Genomic DNA, 6,329 nt, shown 5'->3' with positions numbered 1-6,329 from the left:
AAAATAAAAAGTGCACATGCTCTACATTCACTGCTTGTTTGGGATGTGGTGGAGTCCTGATGCATTACTGCCCTGCATGCAGGGGCCAAAGAGCCGGGGCCAGACAGCCAGGGGCTAGAGAGCCAGGGGCCAAAGAGCCGGGGCCAGAGAGCCAGGGGCCAAAGAGCCAGGGCCAGACAGCCAGGGGCTAGAGAGCCAGGGGCCAAAGAGCCAGGGGCCAAATAACCAGGGCCAGAGAGCCAGGGGCCAAGGAGCCAGGGGCCAAAGAGCCAGGGGCTAGAAAGCCAGGGGCCAAAGAGCCAGGGGCCAAAGAGCTAGGGGCCAAAGAGCCAGGGCCAGAAAGCCAGGGCCAGAGAGCCAGGGGCCAAAGAGCCAGGGACCAAGGAGCCAGGGGCCAAAGAGCTAGGGGCCAAAGAGCCAGGGCCAGAAAGCCAGGGCCAGAGAGCCAGGGGCCAAAGAGCCAGGGGCCAAGGAGCCAGGGGCCAAGGAGCCAGGGGCCAAAGAGCCAGGGGCTAGAGAGCCAGGGGCCAAAGAGCCAGGGGCCAAAGAGCTAGGGGCCAAAGAGCCAGGGCCAGAAAGCCAGGGCCAGAGAGCCAGGGGCCAAAGAGCCAGGGGCCCTGCTGGCTGTCACCTGAACTCAAAGACTCACAAGGACCAGAACGACACAAAACTCAACTTTACAGAGACACAACATGACTGCAAAGTAAGTTAATAATGGTTAACATATTCTGACCAATTCATTCATCAGGTAACAGTAAAACACGTTCTTCCTTTAAATGAAGAGAGCAACACTCAGAGGAGGAAATCAGCAGCTTCAATAACAAAGTTACTGTAAGAATTCATGACCAAGAAATATATCCACTCACTGCCCTGTCACAGACACGGACATGGACGCTAGAACACGGACGCCAGGACACGGACATGAGGACACGGACGCCAGGACACGGACATGAGGACACGGACATGAGGACACGGACGCCAGGACACGGACATGAGGACACGGACATGAGGACACGGACGCCAGGACACGGACATGAGGACACGGACGCCAGGACACGGACATGAGGACACGGACGCCAGGACACGGACACAGACGCCAGGACATGGACACCAGGACACGGACATGGACGCTAGGACACGGACGCTAGGACACGGACATGGACGCTAGGACACGGACATGGACGCTAGGACACGGACATGGACGCTAGGACACGGACATGGACGCTAGGACACGGACATGGACGCTAGGACACGGCGAGGTCCAACCACAAAAGTCCTATAAAAACAAACGTAACCGTGACGTTCATATTCATAGTACACAGGCAGAAAAGGAGAAAACAAGCTACATGCATAATTCTACTGTAAAAAATAATGTTAATCTTTATGAATATTTGTTTAGGCACCAGAAGAAGGGGGTCCAATGGCCATTGCCCCTCATCCCCTAACCCTGCATTAAAGCTGCATTCTCTCTCCTGACCACCAGGGGCGACTCCTCTGGTTGTATAGTAGTCTATGCTTCATGTGTTAAAGCTGCATTCTCTCTCCTGACCACTAGGGGGCGACTCCTCTGGTTGTATAGTAGTCTATGCTTCATGTGTTAAAGCTGCATTCTCTCTCCTGACCACTAGGGGGCGACTCCTCTGGTTGTATAGTAGTCTATGCTTCATGTGTTAAAGCTGCATTCTCTCTCCTGACCACTAGGGGGCGACTCCTCTGGTTGTATAGTAGTCTATGCTTCATGTGTTAAAGCTGCATTCTCTCTCCTGACCACTAGGGGGCGACTCCTCTGGTTGTATAGTAGTCTATGCTTCATGTGTTAAAGCTGCATTCTCTCTCCTGACCACTAGGGGGCGACTCCTCTGGTTGTATAGAAGTCTATGCTTCATGTGTTAAAGCTGCATTCTCTCTCCTGACCACTAGGGGGCAACTCCTCTGGTTGTATAGAAGTCTATGCTTCATGTGTTAAAGCTGCATTCTCTCTCCTGACCACCAGGGGGCGACTCCTCTGGTTGTATAGAAGTCTATGCTTCATGTGTTGAAGCTGCATTCTCTCTGCTGACCACCAGGGGGCGACTCCTCGGGTTGTATAGAAGTCTATGCTTCATGTGTTGAAGCTGCATTCTCTCTCCTGACCACCAGGGGGCGACTCCTCAGGTTGTATAGAAGTCTATGCTTCATGTGTTAAAGCTGCATTCTCTCTCCTGACCACCAGGGGGCGACTCCTCTGGTTGTATAGAAGTCTATGCTTCATGTGTTGAAGCTGCATTCTCTCTCCTGACCACCAGGGGGCGACTCCTCTGGTTGTATAGAAGTCTATGCTTCATGTGTTAAAGCTGCATTCTCTCTCCTGACCGCCAGGGGGCGACTCCTCTGGTTGTATAGAAGTCTATGCTTCATGTGTTAAAGCTGCATTTTCTCTCCTGACCACCAGGGGGCGACTCCTCTGGTTGTATAGAAGTCTATGCTTCATGTGTTGAAGCTGCATTCTCTCTCCTGACCACCAGGGGGCGACTCCTCTGGTTGTATAGAAGTCTATGCTTCATGTGTTAAAGCTGCATTCTCTCTCCTGACCGCCAGGGGGCGACTCCTCTGGTTGTATAGAAGTCTATGCTTCATGTGTTAAAGCTGCATTCTCTCTCCTGACCACCAGGGGGCGACTCCTCTGGTTCTATAGAAGTCTATGCTTCATGTGTTAAAGCTGCATTCTCTCTCCTGACCGCCAGGGGGCGACTCCTCTGGTTGTATAGAAGTCTATGCTTCATGTGTTAAAGCTGCATTCTCTCTCCTGACCACCAGGGGGCGACTCCTCTGGTTCTATAGAAGTCTATATAAGTGACTCTACTTCTCTCTTGATGTATTCAGTAAACATTGTAAACATGAGTTGATGTCTCAATCTCTAGTTTCAAGTCTTCTATACAGCGTGATGTTATTTAGTACATTATAGATTGATAGAATTTGTAGTTGTCCTGCCAAATCGACCTGTCAGCTCGTTGTTGGCTCTTACCTGACAGAGTTAACTGTTCTTCTGGAAGGGAAATGTTTCCTCTCCCGGTACTTCTCCTTTAAACAATAAAGAGTGACTTGGCAGAAGGCTGTGAACAGTGTTGGGTGTCCTGCAGCCTCTCTAATGGCTGACCAGCCAACAGAAGCAGTAAATTTCACTAATGACTTTCCAATGGTCTTTAATTCTCCATTTAGGAGGAGAGGAAATGTCAGGGCCGATGGAAAGGTTAATGTGACTTTCACCCACTAATAAACATGCCTTGATCAAAGAACAATGCAATTAAAAGCTCTCTTTTATTCACTGGACACACATGCACGCTCGCACATATGCATACGCACGGATATTACAACGATTTCCCAATTAGATTTTCAATTTTGGAACTAAATGGATACAGTTAATGAAATAGTCTTTTGGGAACAGACTGGTTTTCTAGAGCACGCTCTGAAGAGAGGGTGATGAATTTGCAAAGAGGGAATCCTTCCGATTTGTCAGTAAATGTAATATATTTGATTACAAGAATGTAAGTGCTGATATTAAAGAGAGGGCCAGAAAGCAAAATGATCACAACAAAATAAACGCAAACTGACGAGGGGGCTGATGATGATGCTGGGATGATGCTCTCTCTGCAGCTTTCTCCGGCAAAGAAGCTGAATGCAGACTGCTTTTAAAACCGTGGAGGCGTTCAAACAAACCAGTTATTGTTCTGTGAAGACCCGACGGGCTCTAGAACTACTGAGCCCTGCTGCGTCTCCTGAGGCAACACTCCGATGATGTATGATGTGCATCAAAAGACCTGCATCCACTTTTTTAATTTTAAAGTACGCCCACACAGTCTTGGCACGCGCCATCGCACCTTCCCAATGGAGTAGAATCCGTCTCCAACCCATTCTCACTTTCATTTCGCCAAATACCCGCGCTTGGTCGCTGGCCCTTGGCGTCTGACACGACACACCTTCAGCATCTGTTTGGGACGCAGCGGGCTTCCAACCGACTCCAACGCAAACCCATCACCTTCTGTGTGACAGTGTGTCTGGGGAGTTTCAACGGGCTAAACCAACTCAGGACTTTCAACCAGGACACCACTGTTAATGTCCTGTGTAAAACGATGCAGTTTTGTGAACTTCCACACTTTATTTTAACCCAGACAAGAAGTTATCCTAAACCTGACCCAAAAGTACATCTTAAAACTGAATGAACTGGACATTTATTTTGAAAAGGCAATAATACTAACAAGTAGAATCTGACACACCCAAAAGAAGGGAACTTAGTAGAGGTCGACTGACAGTTAAAGACTTTAAAGGTTGATGTTCTATCGATAGTTTGGATCGAATAACAATTGATTATAGGCCGACACCAATCAATAGCTGATTGTATTGCATGAGAAATAACTTTTGAGCAGGAAAATCAGCTTTTGCGGGAAGTTCAAAATTACATTTTTTAACCTCATCGCCAAAATAATACAGTGAAATATCTCAAACAATATAATGAACCTCTCAGAAGCCCAATGAAACCCGTTGAGGTGTGAGGAGGAGTTCGGGACCCACAGCATCAGTGAGGCTAGAAGACAAATTAAATATGAATGCAAGAGAGCGAGATCAATTTGATTCCTCCCGACTGAAGCATAATCAACATTTCTGTAGTTCTGTGATGCAGCTTTAAGCACTTGTTCAGACGACTCATTAGGAGGAAATGAGATGCACCTTTCTCTTGTGGCCGGCTGTGGATTTTCTACCTGAGCCTTCAGTGCCTCAGCTGTTTAGCATGAACTTACATTAATAAACACGTAGTATTACTGTCTATAATGTCAAACACCTAACTTTGCTTTAGAATAATTCCTTTCAGAGGTTCTTGCCCCTGTAGCGCTTCAGCCTGGACCAGAATGAGAGGAGAGGAAGCAGAGAGTTACTGCTGACGACAGACTGAGGCAAGCTGCTGAGCTGTTCACCCACTGAAGCATGCCATCCATTCCCCCAAACACACACACACACACACACACACACACACACACACACACACACACACACACACACACACACACACGCTGAGCTCCTGAACACATGCAGAACACCAACAGGACTGCAGGAGCAGCTGGAGGCCCAGTGACCCTCAGAGAGGAGACAGGACCGAGTGCCACACCGTCTCAATCTGCCGTCATCTTCTTTCACCAGACGGCGGTGTGATGGCCTGATATGTATAATCTGTACTTGCGCTTGGTCTTTACCTCATTGAACTATTTGTCTTGTTTTCGGGGCCCTGAAATAGTTCAGAGATAATTAATGACACTTATCGAGTGTCTGTATTTGCAGAGTTGGGGCTGAGAACGTTTTGCTGTCTCCTAAGCTACGTCCTAGCTACGCTTGGATGCTATGGCACATTCTGGGTCTGGCCCATTGTCTCCCAAAACCACATCCTGGAGTCGTCCAGGAGGCAACCTGGTCTGACTCCCGTCAACGGAAAGCAGCATCGCTTCGACTCCAGCCTGATGTCTGAGCTCCGTCCTCTGAGCTCGTACCTCTGAAGCCGCCTGAGAGGGAATCTCATTTGGTCCTCATGCATTTGTGATCTCATTCTTTTGGTATTTTCCTGGAGCTCCTCTAGCGTACGGGACACTTTCTTCACCTCAGAATCTGTCCATGAGCCCAACGTGATCCATCACTGCTCTGCAAAAGCCCGGGAACCTTTTGCACATGTATCGAGACCCAGAATGTTAAACTTTAGATTTAGATAACAAAACTCCTCGGTCTGTTCACGCGATGTCATGTGACTCAGTGACATAATGTCCTCAGTAAAAAGAACTCTTCTTCTGTGTTTGTCCATTGCAGCGCCGCTTCCTCCCTCATTGGACTTTCTTGCTCTTCATGTTCTGTCAGTTGCTGAACATCTGAAGCTGACGGGTTTACGTTGACCTCACACCCTCGCTAAACTCCAGAGGCAGAGACCGGTCCTGGTGGCCCACAACCCCAAAGTCCATCCAAAGATTTTAAACCCTCATAGTGGAGTTCATCAGCTTAATGATGAAGAAACAAAACACTGAAAGAACAGAGAAAAGAGATTCAAATATCCTGTTTTAAAAAACTGAGTTGATCTATCCCAGCCGAGTTTATTGGTAGATGTGTGTGTGTGTGTGTGTGTGTGTGTGTGTGTGTGTGTGTGTGTGTGTGTAATAGTAAATTGCTGACTTCATTAAGGCAGGCCTCCTCTCCTCACTCATTTAATTACTAGAGAAAAGGTTAGTGCCACAATGCAATTTACCAAATGTGATTTCTTAGCAGCTATTAACTGAGTGTGTGTGTGTGTGTGTGTGTGTGTGTGTGTGTGTGTGTGT

Source organism: Clinocottus analis, unplaced genomic scaffold (assembly GCF_023055335.1).
Source record: "Clinocottus analis isolate CAN_PGR_092001 unplaced genomic scaffold, fCliAna1.0.p SCAF_64, whole genome shotgun sequence".
Lineage (NCBI taxonomy): Eukaryota > Metazoa > Chordata > Actinopteri > Perciformes > Cottidae > Clinocottus > Clinocottus analis.
This window is presented reverse-complemented; position numbering follows the sequence as displayed.